We start from the raw sequence: 27,276 nt of genomic DNA, 5'->3' as shown, positions 1-27,276 counted from the left end.
AAGGACTTGGAGGGGTCGAGGTGTCGGTCGAGGTGTTCAGGTGAGTGATGGGTGCATGAGTGCAAAGGTAAGTGTGTTTGGTGTGTCTAAAGTGTGTAAAGAAGTTTAAATTACCTGTATTTACCTTTACAGCCTTCCTTCCTCTAGGTTTTGGGAGTCCATCATTCAGCCGGCACTGAAAGCAGAATGGCCGCGAGCTGTCAAAAGTGACAGCCTGCAGCTTTCTGTGCCGGTGAGATTTCTAACTGAGTCTGTGGAGAAGGACTCAGGTTAGAAGTCAGACTGCCAGTGTTTGACAGCTTCAAACAACTGTGAAACACTGATATTTCATCTGTCAAAACGTCTTGACAGATGAAATTTCAGTCTGTGACCTCACCTGTTGCCGGGTGGCCCTTAATTGGCCTGCTGAGCCCGCTGGGTGGGCTCAACAAGGTCAATCAAGTTAAAATTGTGTGGATTGGCCGCATCTCGATGGAGGCGGGACTACAACCCCGAAAGTTGTAGTCCCGCCTCCTTCCCGACTTCTGAATGAAAATCACCCCCTTAATCTCTCCTGCCTCCCCCCTTTCCCAGCCCCTGCACTTGCTTAAAAACCTGTTCCATCTCCAGCTTTTTCCAGTTCTGACGAAGGGTCATCGACCTGAAACATTAAGTCTGTTTCTCTCTCCACAGATCCTGCCTGACCCGCTGAGTATTTCCACCATTTTCTGTTTTCATTTCAGATTTCCAGCATCTGCAGTATTTTGCTTTTTGTATCATTGTAAGATAGTCAGATATCAGAAGTGCCTTCGACTAGTCAAGGATTTTAACAATCAGATGTAATAACTGAATGAAGTCTGATTAAATCTGGAATATAGATGTCCATTTTTAATCACGCCGGAGACAATATGCAATACTTTATTAAGCTCACAGAAATCTGCCTCTTTAACAGACCCTTGTGCCAGGTGGTACTTTGTAATGTTTTTCACTTGACATAATCCAGAGTCTGCCGCATGGGGTGAGGTGCACCTTGTTAGCCAAAATGTAATGTAGAACACTTGGTAACTGTGTACAGTGTGCTTTTAATAGCTTCTTGCCAATCAAAGACAGAAAATGAGCCAAGGTGGCTGGTTAAAAGCAGCAGGAGTATCAGTCGGGCTTTTAACGTGTCAGTCACAGGTGAAACAACAATACCACCAGCCTCGGCTTTAGACGGAGCAATCTGAGTCAGGTGGTTCAGTGGCAGGTTTTGGCTGCACATCAGGGCGAGCGGTGGGCAGACTGATGGCACTTGCCAGAGGCCTGAGCCGTTTTAATAGCCGGGCCTCATTCACATACGTCCGGCAAGCAGCCAGTGCTGAACGAGATGTTAGGACTGAGATGAGGAGGCATTTCTTCACCCAGAGAGTGGTGAACCTGTGGAATTCTCTGCCACACAGGGCAGTTGAGGCCAATTCATTAAATATATTCAAGGAGTTGGATATATTTCTTGAGGCTAAAGGGATCAAGGGATATGGGGAGAAAGCAGGGACAGGGTACTGAGTTTGGATGATCAGCCATGATCTCATTAAATGGCGGAACAGGCTCAAGAGGCCGAATGGCCTACTCCTGCTCCTATCTTCTATGTTTAACGGGCAGCTCGCTGATTGGAGAGGGGCAGCAAATCTGGCGGGGCCCAGAAATGGGGTGGGGCGGGCATGGAGGTACTTACCCGAGGGGAAATATCTGCGAGGCCAGGATTAGCATTGGAAAAACTGACCTGCAATGTTTCCAGAGCTGGCCTCCAGCTGTCCCTTTAAAATCCACTAGTTAGACCACTGGCCAATTTTTGCATACTCAGGTAAGCACCGGCCCAGTTTCCGCGGGAGGCCTGCTAACTAGGTGTACAAAACGCTAGTTAGGCCACAGCTGGAATACCATGTGCAGTTCTGGTCGCCACACTATAGGAGGGATGTGATTGCATTGGAGAGGGTGCAGAGGCGATTCACCAGGATGTTACCTGGGCTGGAGCGCTTCAGCTATGAAGAGAGACTGGACAGGCTGGGGTTGTTTTCCTTAGAGCAGAGAAGGCTGAGGGGGGGGGACCTGATTGAGGTGTACAAAATTCTGAGGGGCATAGATAGGGTAGATAGAAATGAACCTTTTCCTTTAGTAGAGGGGTCAATAACCAGGGGGCAAAATTTCAAGGTAAAGGGCAGGAGGTTTAGAGGGGATTTGAGGGAAAGCTTTTTCAGCCAGAGGGTGGTTGGAATCTGGAACTCACTGCCTGAAAGGGTGGTAGAGACAGGAACCCTCACAGCATTCAAGAAGCATTTAGATGAGCACTTGAAACACCATAGCATACAAGGCTATGGACCCAGTGCTGGAAAATGGGATTAGAATAGACAGGGCTTGATGGCCGGCGCGGACACGATGGGTCGAAGGGCCTCTTTCTGGGCTGTATAACTCTGTGGCCTAGAAATTCACTAGCCTTAGCGCCGCTTTTGAGGCGCTAGAGGGACTAGCGCCAGAGTTATGGCCAGTTGAAAAATTCCCTGGGGCCCTAAAGCGGCGTTGCACCGGTAGCGCTGCGCCGGCACCGATGACGTCATCGGTGTGCGCAGCGTCCCGGTTGCCATGCCGACGGGCCCCAGCGCCGAAATTCAGTTGCGGCCGCCTCGCCCGTGGCAGCCGCAACTAAGACTCTGGCAACAGAGTCCAACATGTGTTTGCGCCGGCGCATTAAAGACCCCGCGGCGGCCGGCCGCTTTCCCGCCGGCCGCCTGCCCGCAGCTCCCTCCCCGGACTTCTCCCCCCCCCCCCGGAACAGATGCAAGCCCGGCACTTGTCTGAGGTGCCGGGCTCATTTTTGAAGAGATTTGCGCGGGCCGCGGCCGGGTGCAGGCAGCTCCTCCTTAACGGAAGGAGGAGGCCTGCACTTCCCGAGCCTGCCACACCGCAGCGGGGGCCGCAGCGCCGGAATAGCGCCGCAATGCGGCGCGTTGCGCCAGTTTTCAGGCGCTAAAACCCTTCAGTAGCGCCGGCAGCCATTTGGGCGTGGCGCTACTGAATTTTTGGCGCGCGCAAAGGGACTTAGCGCCAGCGCTAACTTCCGGCGCTAAAGCCCTGGCGCAGCGCAAACTCAATTTCTAGGCCTATGACTCTATGCCCGTCTCTCGGCCTTGCTCCAAGCTCACAGCGGGCATTGCAACTTTCAGCCTGTTCCCGCTCAAAAAACAGGGGATGAACATTGCCCCTGCCCCCCCGAGTCTCTGTAAAATCGTCTTGTTCAGATCACTCGAGTTGAGATCCCTGGGGTTTTTCAGCATCTTTGACCCTACAGCCTATATGTGTTAGTGGTCAACATCCTGGAACTCAAGCTCGGCTTCCCACTGATTTGGATGGAAAATGGAACCCTGGTATCAACGGATTGTGATCCATTTTTGTTGGATGGAAGTGAGTCAAACAAACATATTAGAAAGCCAAAGGGCACTGCCCATGATGAAAGTGGATTGACCAGCCTTTTTTTTTGTTTGCAAGCATTACGTAAATGTTGTTGAAACTCATTTTTTGCCTCTCTTGCATGGGATGTCATAGTCACAATGATGCATGGTTCTGTTGGCCAAATAATAAAGGATTCGCCAAGCACTTTTTCATGAAGACAGTTTAAGACCATCTCCAGGAAGATGCAATCTCTGTTTGTAATAACTTTTTCAAAAGCTTCCAGCATCTCATGTTAATGGCGCTTTATTCTTACATTGATCAAAATCTTGTTAAAATCAAACAAAATTGAACTGATCTTATAAGATCTGAAAGCGAGAGAGTGAGCGAGCGAGCAAAAGATAGAGAGAGAGAGAGATAGTAAGGTAGTAAGAAAGAGATATAGAGGGTGAGCGAGAGAAAGAGAAAGAAAAGAAAAAGACTTGTATTTATATAGCGCCTTTCACAACCTCAGGATGTCTCAAAGCGCTTTACAGTCAATGAAGTACTTTTGAAGTGTAGTCACTGTTGTAATGTGGGAAACGCAGCAGCCAATTTGCGCACAGCAAGCTCCCACAAATAGCAACGTGATAATGGTCAGATAATCTGTTTTTGTTATGTTGATTGAGGGATAAATATTGGCCCCAGGACACTGGGGATAACTCCCCTGCTCTTCTTTGAAATAGTGCTGCGGGATCTTTTACGTCCGCCTGAGAGGGCAGACAGGACCTCAGTTGAACGTGTCATCCGAAAGATGGCACCTCTGACAGCGCAGCACTCCCTCAATACTGCACTGGAGTGTCAGCGTAGATTTTGTGCTCAAGTCTCTGGAGTGGGACTATGAACCCACAACTTTCTGACTCAGAGGCGAGTGTGCCACCCACTGAGCCACAGCTGACACCTGATTTTCTGGTTATACTTCAGGGTTTCATCATTGGCATTTTGTTCCTTTTTCTCTCAAACACAGGAATCAAAACAATGAAGTAATTCATACTTAAACAGGTATTGCAAGGTAAGAATTCAAGTTAAGGAGGAGTGGATGATATAAACAAGACAGAGAAACCTAGTTGGTTTATGCATGTCCTGTGGACCAATGATTGTGCAATTCACTTTGCCATTCTCGCACCCATTATTATTTTATATTTATTGAACATAGAATTTCTCTACAATTAACTACAGATTATTTATTATAAGATAAGGTGCAGTAATACTGTTACAAGACTTTAAAACACTGTTGTGAAGGACAGGGAGCCCACTGACTGTTACAGATTGCTAACAGAAGACCAACATTTGCAACCGACTGTAAACCAAACTCCACTCCAACAACACTAGGGAGCCACTTCAACCACGGTTGCATTTATTTCCAACACCCCATTTCTGATTGGCCCCCTTCGAGGGCAAGACACACCCAGCAGTTTATCTGGAATGTGTAATTAGATCCTGCCTGCCTAAGTAATCAATTACTTTGTAAAGTGTAATTTGAGCCATTCTGACTGCCAGGCTCCAGGCAGAACAGAGCTCACAGAAGACACTGGATACTGCAAAGGCTATGGGCCCTGACAACATTCCGGCAATAGTACTGAAGACTTGTGCTCCAGAACTAGTTGTGCCCCTAGCCAAGCTGTTCCAGTACAGCTACAACACTGGCATCTATCCGGCAATGTGGAAAATTGCCCAAGTATGTCCTGTCTACAAAAAGCAGGACAAATCCGATGCGGCCAATTACCGTCCCATCAGTCTACTCTCAATCATCAGCAAAGTGATGGAAGGTGTCGTCGACAGTGCTATCAAACGGCACTTACTCAGCAATAACCTGCTAACTGATGCCTAGTTTGGGTTCCGCCAGGGCCACTCCACTCCTGACCTCATTACAGCCTTGGTCCAAACATGGACAAAAGAGCTGAACTCAAGAGGTGAGGTGAGAGTGACTGCCCTTGACATCAAGGCAGCATTTGATCGAGTGTGGCATCAAGGAGCCCTAGCAAAACTGAAGTCAATGGGAATCAAGGGGAAAACTCTCCATTGGTTGGAATCATACCTAGCACAAAGGAAGTTGGCTGTGGTTGTTGGAGGTCATTCATCTCAATCACATGACATCACTGCAGGAGTTCCTCAGGGCAGTGTCCTAGGCCCAACCATCTTCAGCTGTTTCATCAATGACCTTCCCTCCATCATAAGGTCAGAAGTGCGGATGTTCGCTGATGATTGCACACTGTTCAGCACCATTCGAGGCTCGTCAGATACTGATGCAGTCCGTGTCCATATGCAGCAAGACCTGGACAACATGCAGACTTGGGCTGACAAGTGGCAAGTAACATTCGCACCACACAAGTGCCAGGCAATGACCATCTCCAACAAGCGAGACTCTAACCATCTCCTCTTGACATTCAATGGCATTACCATCGCTGAATCCCCCACTATCAACATCTTGGGGGTTACCATTGATCAGAAACTGAACTGGACCAGCCATATAAATACTGTGGCTACAAGAGCAGGCCAGAGGCTGGGAATTTTGCAGTGAGTGTCTCACCTCCTGACTCCCCAAAGCCTTTCCACCATCTACAAGGCACAAGTCAGGAGTGTGATGGAATACTCTCCACTTGCCTGGATGAGTGCAGCTCCAACAACACTCAAGAAGCTCGACACCATTCAGGATAAAGCAGCCCGCTTGATTGGCACTCCATCCACCACCTTCAACATTCACTCCCTCCACCACCGGCGCACTGTGGCTGCAGTGTGTACCATCTACAAGATGCACTGCAGCAACTCGCCAAAGCTCCTTCAACAGCACCTTCCAAACCCGCGACCTCTACCACTTAGAAGTACAAGGGCAGCAGACGCATGTGAACATCACCACCTACAAGTTCCCCTCCAAGCCACACACCATTGTGACTTGGACCTGTATCGCCATTCCTTCACTGTCGCTGGGCCAAAATCCTGTAGCTCCCTTCCTAACAGCATTGTGGGTGTACCTACACCATATGGACTGCAGCGGTTCAAGGCGGCGGCTCACCACCATCTTCTCAAGGGCAATTAGGGATGGGCACTAAATGCAGGCCTAGCCAGCGACACCCACAACCCATCAATGAATTTTTAAAAAACATAGAAAAGACAGGGCTCACACTCGCAGGTTAAGACCTTCTCCCACCCCCCAAACAAGTTCCTGCCCCCACCGCCCAACAAGTTCCTAACCTTCCTTCCACCCCTGGAGTTTCTGACCTTTTCCCTCCCCAACAAGTTCCTGACCCTGACCTTCCCCCGCTCCCCCCAAGTTCCTGACCTCCTCCCCCCCAGGCCCAGCCCAAGTTCCTCCCCCACCCCCTGGGTTCCTGACCTTCTCTCCCTGCTGGGTTCTTGACCTTCTTCCACTAACAAGTTCCTGACCTTCCCCACCCCCATTGTGCGTGGGTCATGAATTGTTAATGGCCCAGAAATTCGCGTCTCCACGGGTGAGTACGCACGGGGTACTCACCCGTCGGCCCGATGGAAGTGCCGGTTTCCTGCATGCACTGCGCATGCGTGGGAAACCGGCACTTCCATTCCTCTGAAAGCAGGGGTTCAGAGGTCGAACGCGTGCGCGGGAGAGGCTGCGCGTGCGCACTGAACTTACATTTTTTTTACAGGTTTTTCCGTGAGGATAAATCTGCAGAAGTTAGAAATTTAAAAAGCAGGCATAAGGCCTGCTTTTTACAAGGTAAGTGGTGAATTAATTAAAATTAAAACAGTTTTTCCACAGGTTTATTATTTTTAAATACTTTAAAGCAAGGTAAGTTTATTTTTAGCCCCGTTAGAATATAAAATTATTTTATTCAAAAATTGAAGTTATTGTTTAAAATAGTTATTTCATGTAAGTTATAGTTTATTTAAAAAATGTGATGTTTTTAAAAAATTTATTTGAAGGTTTAGTACTATTTTGGGGCCGTAGTATTTATAAGTCTTGACAGCACTTCCTGTCAAGACTTATGAATGGAGCATTCCCTTCTCCGATTGGCTGCCCATGGCCCAAGTGATCCCAGGGGACGCTTCGAACTAACTGCGCCCCTGGGACACGCAAGCACTGCGCGCCGGCAGTTGGACCAGGCCCCGGATCGGAATTCCACGGGGCCCTACAGCTCGACTGCCGGCGCGCAAGGTAAGTGCAGGTCGGGGGCTTGCACCCGCGGGAAGTCCCCGACCCGAATTTATGGGCCATTGTCGCTTGCCGCACATGCACCGAGCTATCCGAGAAATCAACCAGGTCTAGGGGGAGGAGAGGGAGAACGATGTGCGGGTGTGAAGGGGGTGGGGGCTGGGGTTGGAAGAACGTGATCCGTCTTTCCATCTGGATCACGTACTCGCTCCCATCCCCCCCCCTTTAGACCTGGATCAGGTTCTTCTGCCATCCCCACTGTGCTCTCCATGCTCTTTAACCCCCCGCCCCCGAGTTCCTGACCTTCTCTCCCCCCACCCCCCCATGTTCCTGACCTCACCCCTCCTCTCTCCTCCCCTTCACTCCTCTCTCCCTCCTCTCTCCCCATCCTCTCTCTCACCCTCCTCTCTCTCACCCCTCCTCTCTCTCTCTCACCCCCATCTCTCTCCCCCCTCCGATTCCCTCTCCCTCCCTGCTCCAATCTCTTCTCTCTCTCCCCCCTCCGATCTCCTCTCTCTCCCCCATCCAATTTCCTCTCTCTCCCCCCTGCAATTTCCTCTCTCCCCCCCCTTCGATCTCCTCTCTCTCCCCGCTGATCCTCTCTCTCTCTCCCTTCTCCGATTCCCTCCCTCTCTCTCTCTCTCTCTCCCCCCTTTGATTCCCCCCCTCTCTCCCCTGCCGCCCCACCCCCAGCCACCAACGGATCCAGTGACCTTCTCCGCACGGAGCTGAGGAAAGCGTGGCCCACGCTGCAGGCCGCAATCGTTGGGTACTGTGCACGCGCGGCTCCGGGATACCGCACGCATGCGCAGAAGGCTGCAAAGATGTTCGTGCAGAAGAGAGAAAGAATGGTGAACAGTGTGATACACCATTTAACGCTTTCCTGGGGAAAACCTCATAATTCACGAGTGACTATGTCACAAGTGCATAAAGAGAACCTTCCTTAATTATTCATTAAGCTTGAACTTCCAGACTTCACCTTTTGCTTTTTAAATTTTTTTTAAGAGAGAGAATTTACTTAAAGATCATGAAATTATAGTAATAATTCACAAGTCGGACTGTGGTGTTAAGGTGGATGGATGGTTTTATAAGATCAATAGGGAGAAAGAAATATATCTAGAATATATTAAATGTCTTGCGTGTAGCATGCAATTCCTGCAAGTGTCTGACTTACTTCCTGTAAGACATTAGTCACACTTTGTTGATAACACCTATATTGTTATAAAACAGCATATCTTCTGACTCTCTCTAATATATATATATCTACACACACACGAATAGCATAGGCTATCAAATTAACAGGTATAGATAAACAAGGACACAGAGAGGATATCGATGCACAGATTCCGTTCAACAAAAAGCAAACACCAGAAAACTCCCTTTCAAAATTCCACTTCGAAGTTAATGGGCTGGATTGTGTGAATGGAGGTGAGTTGGAGGCGGGACTGCTGCTTGTCGTGTCAATGTCCCGCCTCCATCCTCGCCCGACCAACCAGAGGGATTTTTCCCTGATTGAGCTTGTTAAGCCCGCCCTGCAGGCTCAGCAGGCCAATTAGTGAGGAAGTCACTGACAGATCACGTCAATGTTAGACGTGCTATCTGTCAAGACTTATTGAAAGAAGAAATGACAGCATTTGACAGCTCTGTGGAGCTGTCAAACACTGACATTCTCTTTAGTTTGATGAGTCTTTGTGGTGAGGACTCAGCAAACATTGCAAATAAGTAAATTTCAGATGTCTGATGGATTGGAGGGTCCATCAGCCATTGCCTGAAATTGACAAGGTGGATATCCGCTCTCCCGATCCAGCGCGGCTAAAGGCTATCGAAGGAAAAAAGGTAAGTGAACACTTTTTTAAACTAATCACTCACCTTGCATATTTTCCATTCCACACTTGCACCCATCACTCACCTCTACACCTTACTTCCAGGTGCCTCCGACCACCGCAGAGCTCCTCCACATCTCCTCCAACCCGGCGGGGTCCTGCGAGGTCGGGAAGCCTTCACCTGTGAAGGTAAAATGGCACTAATTCTTTTTTCTGTCTGTTAACTACCTGCTAACAGGCAGTTAAAAGGATTAAATGCCTTTCCCGCCTCCAGGAGACGGGACCCGGAGCAGCACATCTTCCCGCCTCCTGGCAGAAGGGCACGGAGGCGGGATGGGGGCGGGTTTGCCATCCGCCCCCACTTTCTCCGATTTTACGGGCTGTCCTTCCTCCATGCCCGCCTCCTCGGGGCTTGGAAAATCCAGCCCAACCCAATCAGTCTCTAACAGAAGTTACAACAATCTCATCGAACTCCATGAATGTGTGCCGACAACGTGACACCTAAGACCACGAGAGTAGTTTAGTTGCGCGTTATTTTAGTTCTTAATATGCTCAAATTCATCTTAAGGTTTGAACTTCCCAGGTTTTACAAGAAAAAAATATTCTTGCTTGCTACACAATGAATGCAGCCAGTAATGTAACCAAGCTGTCAGACTGCACTGAAAATCTAATGTGTTGCGGTACCCACTGTTTTGACACGCTAAGAATAATTTCACAATTAGTTGCTTCTGTAATATAAATGATACAATTTCCTGTTGTGATATGGTTCCCTATCACCTTGTATGAAAAGTGACAGTAAATAAGCAGCTCTGTCAGAAAGAAGGGGCTTTATTCAGGCTCGTCTTGATGATAAATCCTGCTTACTAAACTATTTTCATATCGAATCTGCCAAGAAACCAGAAATGATTTGGCTCGGGCCTGAAAATTATTTTATATTTTGTGGGATAGCAGTACAGACTTCAGTAGGATCTGTCAGGTTGTTGGAAGAGATGTGTAACTTAGGCAGATGCAAGTCCCACACATGAGCGCGATCTTGCCAGCCCAGGGGAGGCGGGTACGGAGGCAGGACTGCCGGGAAAATGGCAGAATCTGGGGGCGGGTGCCCATTCCGCCCCCAAACCACCTCCATGCCATCTTGCCAGGAGGCGGGTAGCCGTCCCGCGCCGGGCCCCATCTCCTTGGAGGCGGGAAGGGATTAAAGCCTATTAACTGCCTGTTAACAGGTAGTTAACAGGCAGAAAATAGGATTATCCCCTTTTTGCCCTCACAAGTGCGGGCTTCCCGAAGGCTCCGAAACCCGCCAGGTCAACGAGGCGAGTAGTGGGACTGCGGGGGTCGGGGGGGGGGGTGGTGGGGTTGCAAAAGTGTACTGTGAAGCTAAGTGATGGGTGCAAGAGTGGAGAGGTGAGTATCTGAGGTAAGTGCAAAGTGTTAGTAAAAGTGTACTTACCTTTGTTTCTCCCTGCAGGCTTCAGTTGGTGTCTATGCGGAGAGTCTCGGACCTCCGCGTTGGAGATGAGAAATGGCCGTTGCATTCTCCAATGCAAGAACCATCTCATTTCTGTAAAAGAAAGAAGTTTGATGAGGTCTTGAATTGAAGAACTCATCAAACTACAGAGAATGTCAGTGTTTGACAGCTTCACAGAGCTGTCAAACGATGACAATTCATCTGTTAAAAAGTTTTGACAGATGAAACGTCATACGTTGACGTTCTCTGCAAACGGCTTTCCCTTAATTGGCCTGCTAATGCCCGTTGGGCGGGCTTAACGTCAATCAAGGGAAAATAGCGTGGGTTGGCCTGAAGTTGATGAAGGCGGGACGGAAACCCGACAAGTGGGAGTCCCGCCTCCAAAAGCTCCCCATTGGCAAAATCCAGCCCCATGTCTGGCTACCAAGTGGGGCGAGAGGCTGAGAGCCCGCTGGAGTGGTGGAAAACCGGGCCTACTCTGAGCACATTTCACTGACAAGCCATGGGGAAGTAGCGGGGGGCAGTGGGATGGACTGGATTGCTCTGCGAAAGAGCTGGCGCAGACTCGACGGGCCGAATGGACCCCTTGTCTGCTGTGCTATTCTGTGATTCTATGATAAGCGGGACGGCGGCTTTCTTCTTGCTGCGCCTCAGCTAGTAAATGGTGTGCATTAAACCGAGGCCCTGCCTGTCCTCTCAGGTGGGCGTGAAAGATCCCACGGCAATATCGCTCTATTGAAAAAGACTTTGACGACACTAGTGATTCCCCCCGTGGCATTGCTCTCAGTTCGTTGGAGGAAATTGTGGTGTATGAAACCGTTCCACCTTTAAGAGAACTATTTTAAGAGATGCACTACTTTATCTTGGCTGCTGTATACTGTAATACTGGTGGTGACCACACCGGTATATAAGTGCTGTGTAATGATTTATTGGGCAGTTCAGCCTGACCTCCGACTTGTAAAGACCTGTTGAATTTACTCTTGTGATCTGTGTGCAGTGATTCTTATTAACAATAACTAGAACACACAGACTTAACAGTGGCGACGATGACGATTTTACCCTGCGGCAGAGATATATCCAAGGCAGTTTAACGGGCGTCGAGAAGAGGCATCCGCCCTCATCATCCTGCTGAGAAAAGACTCGGGTCTGAAGAGCAAGGAAGAATCCTGACACGAAGCCTTCCATCAGCAACAGACAGTGATCATCCCTTCTATCACGGTGGTGGGTAAGCCGATCAGTGACGAGCAGCAAGTCGGCCATGTTGGCTGTGAAGTAGGGGAGGGAAAAACGGAGGATATAAGGGCGGAGAACTCGACCACGGCCGGGGAAAAGAGCCGGACAGAAGTTGGGGCCAGAGGCGCTGAGACTGGGGCAGCGTAAGGCACGGGAGCCGTGGTGAATGCAAACGCAGCCGGTGTAAAAGACCGGGCTGCAAGCGGGCTGGGAGACGCAACAGCGTCGAGAGAGAGCTCGACCGCGACCGGGGAAAAAGGCCGGGCAGCTACCGAGGCCGCGAGGCGCGAAATAAAATAAGAAAAACAAAACGCGGAGAACTCAGCCGCAGCTGGGGGAAAGGACCGGACTGCGAGAGGGGCTGGGAGGCACGATTTGAGAACCGCTGGGGAGGGCGAACGCAGCAATACGGCAATCGCCATTACAGCCAGCGGGCGAGAAAGGCAAACGCGGGAAACCGCCATTTTCGTAGGCGGGGGAAGAAGACAAGCGCGGGAAACCGCCATTTTGAAAAAAAAAAAAAAAAAAAATTCTTTTTGTTTCTCAAGAAGATTGCGAGGATGCCGAAGCGTGGTAACATCAACGATTTCGATCCCGATGTTGAAGATTGGGCCACGTATGTAGAACGCATAGAGATTTATTGTAAGGCGAATAAAATATCAGATGAAGATAAAGCACTAACCTTACTAAACTCAATGGGTGCGGAGACATACGGGCTATTGAAGCATCTTCTATCACCAGCTAAACCGGCGGATCAGGCTTTCGCTAATATTGTTGCTGTCCTGAGAAATCATTTGAACCCCACACCGCTGATGTTAGCGGAACGATTTAAATTTTATGCGAGAACGCAACTGAAAGAGGAAAGCAACGCGGAGTATTTAATTTAACTGCGTAAGCTAGCGAAATACTGTCAGTTTGGGGAAAGGCTGACAGAGGCACTGAGAGACAAATTCATGTGTGGATTGTCGAAAGAAGGAACACAAAAGCGGCTGCTTGAAGAGAATGATCTTACACTTGATAAGGCTGTCACTATTGCAGCATCGCACGAAGCCGCAGTGAGAGGCACTGCGGAAATGCAGCTGAAGGCAGCGGTACTCAGCGTAGATCAAATGGCTTTGGGTACAGCGAAATGTTATCGTTGTGGAAAGACAACACACGATCAGAACCAATGCTGGTTTAAAAATCAGGAATGTAGAAAATGTGGCAAGCTTGGTCACATCGCTAAAGTATGCCGGTCAGGAAAGAAGACCAGCAACAAAAAGTCACCGCAGGAAAAGTGCAGAAAGGTACATAAGGTGGCTGAGAAGAGTTCAGATGAACAGAATTCGGATTCAGACTCCAACAGCAAGGAACTGGGTAGTCTGAGAATTCACAATGTGAGTAAGGAAGCTGACCTACAAACTATCTGGGTCACACTTCAGATAGCAGTAGTCCAAGTGAAGATGGAATTGGACACCGGATCGGCGTTGGCGGTCATGAATAAGCAAGATTACAAAAGGTTATTCACACATATTCCCCTACGGGATACGGAGATAGTATTGCAGACATACACGGGGCAAAGAGTATACCCCATCAGAAAGATAAAAGTCAAGGTGGTACACAAGGGCAAAGAACACCAAGGAATTGACTTATATGTACTACCTGAGGGAGGTCCACCACTTCTGGGACGGGAGTGGATCAGGAAAATAAATATGGACTGGCACTCCCTAAAAGCAATAACGGTAGATTCCAGAAAAAAAGATGTCAAACCTGAACGATTGTCCAAAATATTGGATGAGGTTAAAGAGGTGTTCCAACAGGGACTGGGAACACTGAGAGGAATTACGGCAAAAATCAAGATTGCAGAACGTGCAAACCCAAAATTTTTCAAAGCCAGACCGGTACCTTATGCGATACGACCTGCTGTGGAAGCTGAGCTGGAAGGGCTAGAACGTTCAGGAGTACTGTCTAAGGTGGACTGGAGTGAGTGGGCCACGCCCATTGTTCCCGTCATGAAGCGTTCATCGAGTAACAAGCCAGGGGAACCGGGGAAGGTCCGCATCTGTGGAGACTGCAAGATCACGGTTAATCCGGTGCTTCACACGGTGCAATATCCGCTTCCGCGGATTGAGGATATCTTTGCTTCATTGTCTGGCGGGAAACACTTCACCAAGATAGACCTGGCGCAAGCGTACTTACAGATGGAAGTTGAGGAAGAGTCGCGCCAGTATCTCACAATCAACACGCACAGAGGCTTGTATCGATATAATAGACTGGTTTTTGGAGTGGCTTCGGCTCCAGCAATTTGGCAGAGGGCCATGGAGCAGGTATTACAGGGAATTCCAAGCACTCAATGTTACTTGGACGATATCCTGATTACAGGAGATGACGATGAGGAACACCTTGCAAATTTGAAACTGGTGCTCACCAGATTGAAGGAATATGGACTTCGAGTTAATCGCCAGAAATGTGAGTTCTTTCAGAAACGGATCTCTTACTGTGGTCATGTCATTGACCAGGAGGGGCTGCACAAGTCACCTGACAAGATCGAAGCTGTTGTGAAGGCTCCCGCTCCGGAAAATGTATCCCAGTTGAGGTCGTTCCTAGGGTTGATTAACTATTACCATAAGTTTCTGCCAAATCTATCCACGGTGCTGCACCCGCTGAACGCTCTTTTGCAGAAAGAAGTACCATGGAAGTGGAGCGAGGACTGTAAGAAGGCCTTTCGCAAAAGCAAGGCATTGATCACCTCAGAGGAAGTGTTGGCTCACTTCAACCCAACGCTACCTATTCGTTTAGCTTGTGATGCTTCTCCTTATGGTATTGGAGCAGTACTCTCACACAAGTTGCCAAATGGCTTGGAAAGGCCAGTCGCATTTGCATCCAGATCATTGACCTCCGCTGAGCGCAACTATGCTCAGATAGATAGGGAGGCTCTCAGCCTTGCGTGGGGAGTAAAGAAGTTTAATCATTACCTGCAGGGCCAGAAGTTTACACTGCTGACAGACCACCAGCCGTTGGTATCCATTTTTAACCCTAAGAAGGGTGTTTCGGTGATGACAGCACAGAGGCTCCAGAGATGGTCCCTTTTCCTAGGGGCACATCAATATCAGATAGAATTCAAAGGTACAAAGCAGCATGGTAATGCTGATGGGCTGTCGCGCCTGCCACTACCTACTGAGGAGGAGGCACCGACGGTTGACCCGGTGGAGTTATTTCACTCGACCATCATCGAATGTTTACCTGTCACCAATGCAAATATTGAAAGGGAGACTAGGAATGACCCGACACTGTCCCGGGTCTACGAATTGACAGTAAAGGGATGGCCAGCCCATGGTGATCCATTGTTACCGGCATTCTCAGCAAGACGAGAACAGCTGTCCATCTGTCAGGGAACATTGATGTATGGAACAAGGGCGATTATCCCTCCTAAGTTAAGAGAGAGAGTTCTAAAAGAACTACATGAAGGTCATCTGGGGGGAGTCAAGATGAAAAGCCTTGCTAGGGCTTATGTGTGGTGGCCGGGTATCGACCAACAGATAGAGGATCTGACGAAAAGCTGCTCAGGGTGCCAAAAAGTCCAAAATGCACCTCCAATTGCACCGCTGCATCCATGGGAATGGCCTTCAACCCCATAGCAACGTGTACATATTGACTTTGCTGGTCCATTCATGGATTCCATGTTTTTAATTGCGGTGGACGCACATTCTAAATGGCCAGAAGTGATTAAAATGACTACCACTACCTCGGAGAAGACGATCGCGGTGCTAAGAACGATATTTGCAAGAAATGGATTGCCAGAGCAAATATGTTCAGACAACGGACCACAGTTCGTGTCAGAGGAATTCCAGAAATTCCTGAAGAAGAATGGGGTGAAACATTATACCTCTGCCCCATATCATCCAGCTACGAATGGGCTGGCTGAGAGGTTTGTACAGACGTTCAAAAAGGCAATAAAGGCCATGAGCGAAGATCAGATTCCACTGCAACACAAGGTGGACAATTTCCTACTGGCATATCGAAACGCCACCCATGCAACAACAAACCAAAGTCCTGCCATGATGTTCTATAACAGGAGGTTGCGGTCCAGGTTGGACTTGTTAAAACCAAATGTGCGGAGGGAAGTCGAAAACAAACAGTTCCAGCATATCAATAACAAGCCCACTCGGAGTTTTGAAATAGGACAACCGGTGTTAGCCAGGGACTATAAAAACGAGAAATGGCAATCTGGAACAATTCGGGCCAGACAAGGACCCCTGATGTACACGGTAGATGTTGGTGAAAATGTAATGCAACGTCATGCTGACCAACTGGTAGGATCGAGAACAAGGGTCGAGCCCATGGTTACGACAGAGACAACCGTGGAGGAAGTTAGTGAACCTGAAGCATCTACCTCAGAAGTGAATATACCTGATGATGATGTCCTAGCCATAGGGGATCAACTAGATGAGTCACCCCAGCAACGAGAACCAGAGACCCCTGAAAGGCGTTATCCGTCTCGGATCAGGAGGCCTCCTCAGAGACTGAATCTGTGAACTGTTTTTACATGAAGTTGTGTATATATGTTATTATGTTATGTTTAATGGGGAATATATACTGTTAAGCTAAAAAGGGAGGATTGTGGTGTATGTAACCGTTCCACCTTTAAGAGAACTATTTTAAGAGATGCACTACTTTATCTTGGCTGCTGTATACTGTAATACCGGTGGTGACCACACCGGTATATAAGTGCTGTGTAATGATTTATTGGGCAGTTCAGCCTGACCTCCGACTTGTAAAGACCTGTTGAATTTACTCTTGTGGTCTGTGTGCAGTGATTCTTATTAACAATAACTAGAACACACAGACTTAACAGAAATGGTATGCCTTTCAGTCGTGCTTCTTGTAACAGGCTGAGAGAAGTTACAACGCCACCTTGGAACAATAAGTATACCAGACGTTCGAATGCATTTTTTTTTAAAAAGCATCCCCATTGGAGCAAATAACAACAACAATCTTTACTATTATGTTACTCACTGATTTCACTGGATTGGGGACGTATATCTCTATCATATAAACGACTGCTCGCCTAATCTATATTAGGCTGGTTCTATCAGTGACTTTATTGTTTATTCAAGTATTCAGACACTCCAGCTGTCGTATTTAGATATGCATGTGTGTGTCACTAATAAAAGCAGAGCAGTGCGAGAGAAAGTCAAATAAAAGATGAAATATGCCTAAAATGGATTGCAGGCAATATAATGGCCAGCAAAGTGCATCTTATGCAGAGAAATCAGGTCACCTCTTCAGAATGCTGCAAGGATACAATAACACAGGAGAAGAATCCTATGTGTAGAACTGACTCCAACTTTGTCAGATGTCACGCAATCTCCAAGAAAATTCCATCTTGCTCTCTGCCTGTTCCCTGACATTCTCTAACCAGCTTTCATATTTAGAAGAATGCACATCTCTCAAGGACCCAATCTTGTTCTGACTGATTGTGAGATTGTGTGTGTGAGAGATTGTTCATGTGTGAGATTGTGTGTGTGTGAGAGATTGTTCATGTGTGAGATTGTGCATGTGTGAGCGAATGTGCGTGTGTGTGAGATTGTGTGTGGGCGTGCGATTGTGTGTGTGTGAGATCGTGTGTGTGCGTGAGATTGTGTGTGTGTGAGATTGTGTGTGTGTGAGATTGTGTGTGTGAGATTGAGTGTGTGTGTGAGATTGTGTGCGTGTGTGAGATTGTGTGTGTGTGTGAGATTGTGTGTGTGTGAGATTGTGTGTGTGAGATTGAGTGTGTGTGTGAGATTGTACGTGTGTGAGATTGAGTGTGTGTGTGAGATTGTGTGCGTGTGTGAGATTGTGTGTTTGTGTGAGATTGTGTGTGTGTGTGAGATTGTGTGTGAGAGATTGTGTGTGTGAGAGATTGTGTGTGTGTGTGAGAGATTGTGTGTGTGTGAGATTGTGTGTGTGTGAGAGATTGTGTGTGTGTGAGATTGTGTGTGTGAGAGAGATTGTGTGTGTGTGAGGTTGTGTGAGATTGTGTATGTGTGAGATTGTGTGTGAGGGATTGTGTGTGTGTGAGATTGAGTGTGTGTGTGAGATTGTGTGTGTGAGATTGTGTGTGAGAGATTGTGTGTGTGAGATTGAGTGTGTGTGTGAGATTGTGTGCGTGTGTGAGATTGTGTGTTTGTGTGAGATTGTGTGTGTGTGTGAGATTGTGTGTGTGAGAGATTGTGTGTGTGTGAGATTGTGTGTGTGTGTGAGATTGTGTGTGTGAGAGATTGTGTGTGTGTGTGAGATTGTGTGTGTGTGTGAGATTGTGTGTGTGAGAGACTGTGTGTGTGTGAGATTGTGTGTGTGTGTGAGATTGTGTGTGTGAGAGATTGTGTGTGTGTGTGAGATTGTGTGTGTGTGTGAGATTGTGTGTGTGTGAGATTGTGTGTGTGAGAGATTGTGTGTGTGAGATTGTGTGTGTGTGTGAGATTGTGTGTGTGAGAGATTGTGTGTGTGTGAGATTGTGTGTGTGTGTGAGATTGTGTGTGTGAGAGATTGTGTGTGTGTGAGAGATTGTGTGTGTGAGATTGTGTGTGTGAGAGATTGTGTGTGTGAGAGAGATTGTGTGTGTGTGAGATTGTGTGTGTGAGATTGTGTGTGTGTGAGAGATTGTGTGTGAGATTGTGTGTGTGAGAGATTGTGTGTGTGTGAGAGATTGTTCATGTGTGAGATTGTGTGTGTGTGAGAGATTGTTCATGTGTGAGATTGTGCATGTGTGAGCGAATGTGCGTGTGTGTGAGATTGTGTGTGGGCGTGCGATTGTGTGTGTGTGAGATCGTGTGTGTGCGTGAGATTGTGTGTGTGTGAGATTGTGTGTGTGAGATTGAGTGTGTGTGTGAGATTGTGTGCATGTGTGAGATTGTGTGTGTGTGTGAGATTGTGTGTGTGTGAGATTGAGTGTGTGTGTGAGATTGTGTGTGTGAGATTGAGTGTGTGTGTGAGATTGTGTGCGTGTGTGAGATTGTGTGTGTGTGTGAGATTGTGTGTGTGAGATTGTGTGTGTGAGATTGAGTGTGTGTGTGAGATTGTACGTGTGTGAGATTGAGTGTGTGTGTGAGATTGTGTGCGTGTGTGAGATTGTGTGTTTGTGTGAGATTGTGTGTGTGTGTGAGATTGTGTGTGAGAGATTGTGTGTGTGAGAGATTGTGTGTGTGTGTGAGAGATTGTGTGTGTGTGAGATTGTGTGTGTGTGAGAGATTGTGTGTGTGTGAGATTGTGTGTGTGTGAGATTGTGTGTGTGAGAGAGATTGTGTGTGTGTGAGGTTGTGTGAGATTGTGTATGTGTGAGATTGTGTGTGTGAGATTGTGTGTGTGAGAGATTGTGTGTGTGTGAGAGAGATTGTGTGTGTGTGAGATTGTGTGTGTGAGATTGTGTGTGTGTGAGAGATTGTGTGTGAGATTGTGTGTGTGAGAGATTGTGTGTGTGTGTGAGATTGTGTGTGTGTGAGATTGTGTGTGTGAGAGATTGTGTGTGTGTGAGATTGTGTGTGAGAGAGATTCTGTGTGTGTGAGATTGTGTGTGTGAGAGAGATTCTGTGTGTGAGAGAGATTGTGCGTGTGTGAGATTGTGTGTGTGAGATTGTGTGTGTGAGAGATTGTGTGTGTGTGAGATTGTGTGTGAGAGAGATTCTGTGTGTGTGAGATTGTGTGTGTGAGAGAGATTCTGTGTGTGTTCAATTTCAATTTCAATTTTATTTGTCACAGAACCAAATACAAGTGAAATCCAGTCAGTGAAATGCTTTTTTCTTAACGAGCCGAGCGCACCAAGCAGCAAAGGACACTTAGCTGCCTGGTACGCACGGAGCCCGCAAGGACGGCAGCCATCTTCATCGGCGCCATCACAATAGGGTCCGCTCTCGTCTCGCTCCGCCTTTCCCGCACTCCTGCCCGACAATCTTCAGCCGCCGTGGTACCGACGTCCCGGGGCCTGCTTCTCCCTGGCTCTCCTTCCACCCGGTCTGACCTCCGAGCCTCCCGCGGTGTCCGACCTTCCAGGGCCTGCTTTTCCCGCCTTCGGTCCACTGGCCGCCTCCCCTCCTACCGGTTCGACCTCCGAGCTTCCCGCCGAGGAGCTGCCGGCTGCCGTGCTACAGCGGGTCATCGTGGCCTCCATCGCTGCTTCTGCTGCCTGCCCGCCAACTCGCCGAACTCATCAGCGCCGATGCACTGCGTCTGTAGCGGCAGTGGGCTGACCGACTCAGGGAGAGCACTTACCCTGCGACCGCCACGGAGATTGTGTGTGTGTGAGATTGTGTATGTGTGAGGTTGTGTGAGATTGTGTGTGTGTGCGAGATTATGTGTGTGCGAGATTGTGTGTGAGATTGTGCGCGTGTGTGTGAGATTGTGTGTGTTTCTGAGATTGTGTGTGTGAGAGATTGTGTGTGTGAGGTTGTGTGAGATTGTGTGTGTGTGTGTGTGTGTGTGTGTGTGTGTGTGCGTGCGTGTGTGATTGTGTGTGTGAGGTTGTGTGAGATTGTGTGTGTGTGTGTGCGTGTGTGATTGTGTGTGTGTACGCGAGTATATGTGCAAATTCCACAAGTGCTCTGCTTCTCTTTGACAGTTTCTGTATGGATTTTAATAATATATTATGAAAACTGATTTGCTTGGGTAAGCCTGTCTAATTGAAACTCATCCTCCTTTAACTCGAAGAACTATCTAGAGACCTGCAGCTCATTTATGAGTTTCAAGTTTCAGCGACGCCCACATCCCATAAACTAATAAAAAAAAAGCTGAGGCCTATCCAGTGATTTGTAAAGGTTTAGCATGACTTCCTTGCTATTGTGTTCAATGCCCCTATTTACAAAGCCAAGTATCCCATACGCTTTCTTAACCACCTTATCAACTTGCCCTGGCACCTTCAAGGATTTGTGATTATGCACCCCAGGTCCCTCTGTTCTTGCACCCCCCACGAATTAGTACCATTTAGATTATACTGCCTCTCCATGTTGTTTCTCCCAAAGTGCATAATTTCACACTTAACCACATGAAATTGCATCTGCCATGTGTCTGCCCATTTTACCAGTCTGTCTCTGTCCTCCTGAAGTCTGCTACTATCCAGCTCACTATTTGCTGCATTGTCAAGTTTTGTATCATCCGCAAACTTCAAAATTGTGCTCCCTGTACCCAAGTCCAGGTCATTTATATACAACAAGAAAAGCAATGGTCCGAATACCTGGAGGAATCCCACTGCATACTTCTCTCTAGTCAGAAAAACATCTGTTCGCCACTACTCTCTACCTCCTATCCCTTAGCCAATTATGTACCCAAGTTACCGTGGTCCCTTTAATGCCATGTGCTTCTATTTTCAGAATAAGTCTGCTATGTGGTACTTCATCAAATGCCTATTGAAGGTCCAGCATCACTGTGATTAGCAGCAGCACAAAATGAATAGAACTTTTGCACTGTGGTGGAATGAATTGTCCCACCGTCTACATTATCCAGAAATTCGGGTCCCCACGGGTGAGTACGCGCTGGGTACTCACGTATAGGGCCAATGAAAGTGCTGGTTTCGTGCATGCACTGCGCATGCGCGGGAAAGCGGAACTTCCGTTCCCTTAAAGGAAGGGGTTCACAGGTCGAACTCGTGCGCCGGAGAGGCAGTGCATATGCCTGGAACTTCCGTTTTTTTCCCAGGTTTTTCCGGGAGGGTAAGTCTCCAGGAGCTACACTTATAAAAAGCAGTTGCAAGGCCTGCTTTTCACAAGGTAAGTGGTGAATTAAGTAAAATTAAAACATTTTTTCCACAGGGTTATGGCCCAGAAATTCGGGTCAGGGGCTTCCCGCGGGTACAAGCCCCCGACCTGCACTTACCTAGCGCGCCGGCCGTTGAGCTGTGGGCCTGCGTGGGATTCCGATCCTGGGCCTCCTCCAGCTGCCGGTGTGCAGTGCTTGCGTATCCCAGGGGCGCAGTTAGTTCGATGCGTCCCCTGGGATCACGTGGGCCATGGAGAGCCAATGGTAGCAGGGAATGCTTCATTCATAAGTTTGACAGGAAGGGCTGTCAAACCTATAAATACTATAAGCCCCAAAAATCACTAAAACTTCAAATAATTTTTTTTTTTAAATCACATTTTTTAAATAAACTATAAATTACACGAAATAACTATTTTAAACAATAACTTAAATTTTTGAAAAAATTAATTACATTTTCTAACGGGGCTAAAAATAAACTTACCTTTCTTTAAAGTATTTAAAAATAATAAACCTGTGGAAAAAATGTTTTAATTTTAATTAAGCAGGACTTGCGACTACTTTTTACATGTCTAACTTCTGGAGACTTACCCTCCCGGGAAAATCTGCAAAAAAAATGTAAGTTCGATGCGCACGCGCAGCCTCTCCTGCGCACGCGATCCATCTCTCAACCCCTTCGTTCAGGGGAATGGAAGTGCCGGTTTCCCGCGCATGCGCAGTGCATGCACAAAACCGGCACTTCCATTGGGCTTACGGGTGAGTACCCCGTGCGTACTCACCCGTGGAGACCCGAATTTCTGGGCCATTATTTTTAAATACTTTAAAGAAAGGTAAGTTTATTTTTTAGCCCCATTAGAAACTGTAATTAATTTTTTCAAAAATTTAAATTATTGTTTAAAATAGATATTTTATGTAATTTATAGTTATTTTAAAAATGTGATAAAAAAAAATTATTTGAAGTTTTAGTTATGTTTTGGGGCTTATAGTATTTATAGGTTTGACAGCTCTTCCTGCCAAATCTATGAATGAAGCATTCCCTGCTACCATTGGCTCTCCATGGCCCACGTGATCCCAGGGGACGCATCGAACTAACTGCGCCCCTGGGATACGCAAGCACTGCGCGCCGGCAGTTGGAGCGGGCCCAGGATCGGAATCCCACGGGGGCCCACAGCACAATGGCCGGCGCGCTAGGTAAGTGCTGGTCGGAGGCTTGCACCCGCGGGAAGCCCCCGACCCGAATTTCTGGGCCGTTATCTTAAGAGATACGGAAGAAGAGAAAGACACGTGACTCTTTCAGCCCAGACCTTCCAAAAGAGAGTGTGCCATTTACTCTACCATGGGGAAGAGCAATAACTATGAATAAGAATTTCAAGATCATATTGGTCTGAACGTCCTCCCTGACATCATAGTGTTATTGTATGTATTGAGGTCTTACACTGGGAGGCACACTATGGTTTTACTTTGAATCTGCAGAGATGTAGCATTGTTTTTGAAGCCATGATGTGGCACATATTAGATATTTCACTTTAGTTTGCGCTGCTGAACATGGACACACGCCAAAAACATACGGCATGCTAACACTTGCACCTGATATTCCAGCCATTACAATCAACTCTCTCAGGTTTCAGTGTAAGAGAACATGCATACAGGTATCCACATGTTGCTTACCTTCTTATGGCCTTTCTCCCAGCATAGATAACAAACATTAATTTGGTAAAGTTCAAAGTTAACCACCTCACCTGTTTGCAGTCACGGGAGCACAAGTACAACCTGACATGAATCAGTCATTCATGAAAGAAAGACTTATGAAATAATACTGAGTGGCCTGCGGGTGGCGCTGTCCAGGGAGAGTATAAATACTTGGGCACGGGCCCAGCTTGCGCAGGACAGTCTTAACAGGAACTAGTGAAGGACACATGAGACCTCCATGTTGTAAGACAGTTGATTAAAGCTTTGTTTAATGCTTAGACCAAGTGCCTAGTAATATTCTTACATCACAACCAACTAATGCCAAGCCAGGAAAACAAGCCCCAATCCACATTCATGGTTATAAGGGGAGAAGCCCAACAAACCTGTAATTACCTCCTTGATGACAGTTCCTTGGATGATATTGTTTCTCCATAATCCCTCGACAGAAACCTGCAAGAACAAAATATGTCAAAGATAAATGGGGGCATGTGGGGAGGCAGCTGAGGTGCCTTGCAAGAGATAAAACAAACAGGAATTGATGAAAAGAGCATCTAGGTGAGTACAGTATTGTGGTAGGCTAGTGGCTCAGTGGGCAGCACCCTCACCTCCAAGTCAGAAGGTTGTGGGTTCAAGTCCCACTCCAGAGACTTGAGCACAAAAATCTAGGCTGACACCCCAGTGCAGTGCTGAGGGAGTGCCACACTGTCAGGGGTGCTGTCTTTCAGATGAGACATTAAACCAAGGCCCACCTGCTCTCTCAGGCAGACATAAAATCATCCCAAGGCACTATTTCAAAGAAGAGCAGGGGAGTTATCCCCAGTGTCCTGGGCCAATATTCATCCCTCAATCAACATAACAAAAACAGATGATCTGGTCATTATCACATTGCTGTTTGTGGGAGCTTGCTGTGCACATACTGGCTGCTGCATTTTCCTACATTCCAACAGTGACTACACTTCAAAAAGTACTTCATTGGCTGTAAAGTGCTTTGGGACATCCAGTGGTCATGAAAGGTGCTATAGAAATGCAAGTCTTTCATTCTTTTTGCATTAGGTTATTCTAATGGGAACAGTACAGGGGAGGACAGGTCGCTACCACAGAGGTTAAAGTAGCGTTGGCTGAAGGTGTCAGATGGAGGTTGGTGAGAATGTTAGAATAGGGATATTGGAGGCTATGAGAAGCTTAGTGAATGATTTGCAGAGAACAGAGAGCGAGGCAGATGTCAGCATAAGGATACAAACTCCTGCAATACGCCAGCTGTCACATTTGCTCTTCAGCCTCCAGTCAGAGGTCACACCTGCTCTGAGGGATCATCCTGCTGGTTGTGTATTCCCGAACAAGCAACTGAGGTAGCCGACAGGCAGGTCATTATCACGAGTGCATTCAGCCAATGAAATCAATGTCCAATTTGTAATGGTTTATATTGTGTACCAATATTTTTATTAAAACGTTATTTCTAGTATAGGCAGACGGAAAGACAGCTTCTTAGTTTATTTATATATTTTTTATCCACACCTTTGTTTTGTGCCCTTCCCCCTTTTTTTCTCTCCCACATGGCAGCTGTCTCCCATTCTGCCAGCGCATTTCACACCTCATCTAGAACCGTCTTTTGTCTCGACTAGTCCTATCACCATCTCGTCTCGTTTTGAATACCTCTTAATGTCTCTTCACTTCTCTTTTGTTCTCTCATCCCCATTTCCCAGCCCCCAAACTGGCCTTTCAATCTGTTTTATTTCCTGCCTTTTTTTTCTCAGTCCTGACGAAGGGTTTCGACCTGAAACGTTGACTCTATTTCTCTCTCCACGGATGTTGCCTGGCCTGCTGAGTTTTTCCTGCATTTTCTGTTGTTATGCTCACTCTCACTTTTCCAAAGTGCATTTATCTCCTCAAGTTGGGAATATGAATGAGGTTGTTCACCGATGTACAGACCAATCACTCTATCCTTACAAAGTGAGCACCTACCAATTGCGCCAATCAGTACTTATGAATGATGGTATTATGAGCATCCCTGATAGCCCCATGATCTTATTCCAGCACAAGTCCTTGATCACCTGCCTCCATAGCCTGTCTGTCATTGCTGCTCCCTGAGTGGACAGTAATGTCAGTCAGTCGTGTCACACTACACAGGATGCAGTAGACCACCAAGCATTCACAAACCTTCACTGGACTGTAAGATGAACATCTAAATCTCATCTTAAAATTGAGAAACACACGCGCTAACGCCATTCCTCGAGGCATCTGAAGAGCCACGACTCCAGACCATAGTTGCGATGGGTTTGTAGGTTGAGGCCAGTGCTTGGTTTTCCAAGCACAGGACTTACAACACTGGCTGCAAGCCAAAGGTAAAGCTGCCGGGACTGCTTAGAAGATTAATTTTTTTGGCGTCTTCTGGAATGCAGGTTTAGTGAGTCCCTGCACTCTTACATTTGGCTTGCAGCCAGCTGTAGGAGATCTGCACTTGGGGAGTCCGGTGGTATTAGTGCAACATGAAGTGCCTTTGGATGCCTGCGCAAGAATAGGCCAGATTACATGAGCGAAACACAATTGGGGTGAAATCGCGCTTTATGACATTAGCATGCGAGCACAGCCATATAAAATTTCTCCGGCTGCTATTCAGCAAAGGCATTAATCCTACAGTCTCTGCTTCACACAGCTGGATTGCAGGTGCACCCCTTAAATAAGTTAGCAGTTAAAACAGCAGATACAGAAATTTCCTTCGCGCGCAGTCGTGTGTGACAATTCGCTAACTGTCGAAAGGGCAACGAGAATGTTGGGGTGTAAGTGTATAATTTTCCAAGGATGGGAACCGCAGTGCAGGAAAAAGCCAAACGTGTGCAGCTTGCAGTACTGTGGGGAAGACAGGTACGGACACCTGTACTGTAGCACAGCTCTTGTTTAAGCTACATGCAAAGTCTAGGCTCATCTAATAGACTTGTGGCAGCTGGTACAGCTCGATTATACAAATTATTTCATGTGTTAATATTCCAAAATTTAGATCACGAGGACAGCTAACTTGCTCAAATTGCCTTGGATAATAAAGCCGTCATTGCTGCCAACTGTGGACTCCGTCTGTGCCATAGTTACTTCAGATCTGATCCAGTCCTTTCCATACAGCCTGCTGCTTGGAGACAGTCAGCGTTAACAATTATACACGAATGCTAGTATGAACTCAGTGTCACTTAAGGAGTGATTATTTTACACCTAACGCAATGGATGTTGTAATGATATCAGCAAATAGTGATGATATTTGTCTGTGTTTGATTACTTATGCCTTACAGCATATTTGTCTGTGTTTTTGATTACTTGTGCCTGACCAGCAGAGGTCATGTGAGAGACAAGCAGTCCAGAGGAGTTTTACTTTCAGTTTCATTCTAGATGCATCACAGCATAGTGTGTTCTGTAAAAAGCTGTAGAAAGTCTTGAACAAGACTTTAGATTAAACAACATTCTCTTTCAGAAATGAGTCTTTATTGAACCCAAAAAGAAATCAAAACATGATGTCAGAAGTGGCTGAAAGAGAAAAAATCTGAAGTTAGCAACTCGATGGGACAGTGAAAGCAGTTGTGGCAAGTAAGCGAAATCAGCTCTCCACAGATTAGCAAGCCAGAAGAGAACATCGTTGCTTACCATTAGAGAATAGCTAACGAAGTGAAAAATGGAAGGTTTACACCCACCGGCGACGCTTCAATTGTCAGGTAATGTGGCTGAAAATTGGAGAAGGTTCAAACAACGTTTAGAGTTGTATTTAGCGGCAATCGGAGCTGACAAGAAAAGTAATAAACAGAAATCGT

This window comes from Somniosus microcephalus, chromosome 29 (assembly GCF_052327205.1).
Source record: "Somniosus microcephalus isolate GS21.2 chromosome 29, FLI_Smic_1.0, whole genome shotgun sequence".
NCBI classification, from domain to species: Eukaryota; Metazoa; Chordata; class Chondrichthyes; order Squaliformes; family Somniosidae; genus Somniosus; species Somniosus microcephalus.
This window is presented reverse-complemented; position numbering follows the sequence as displayed.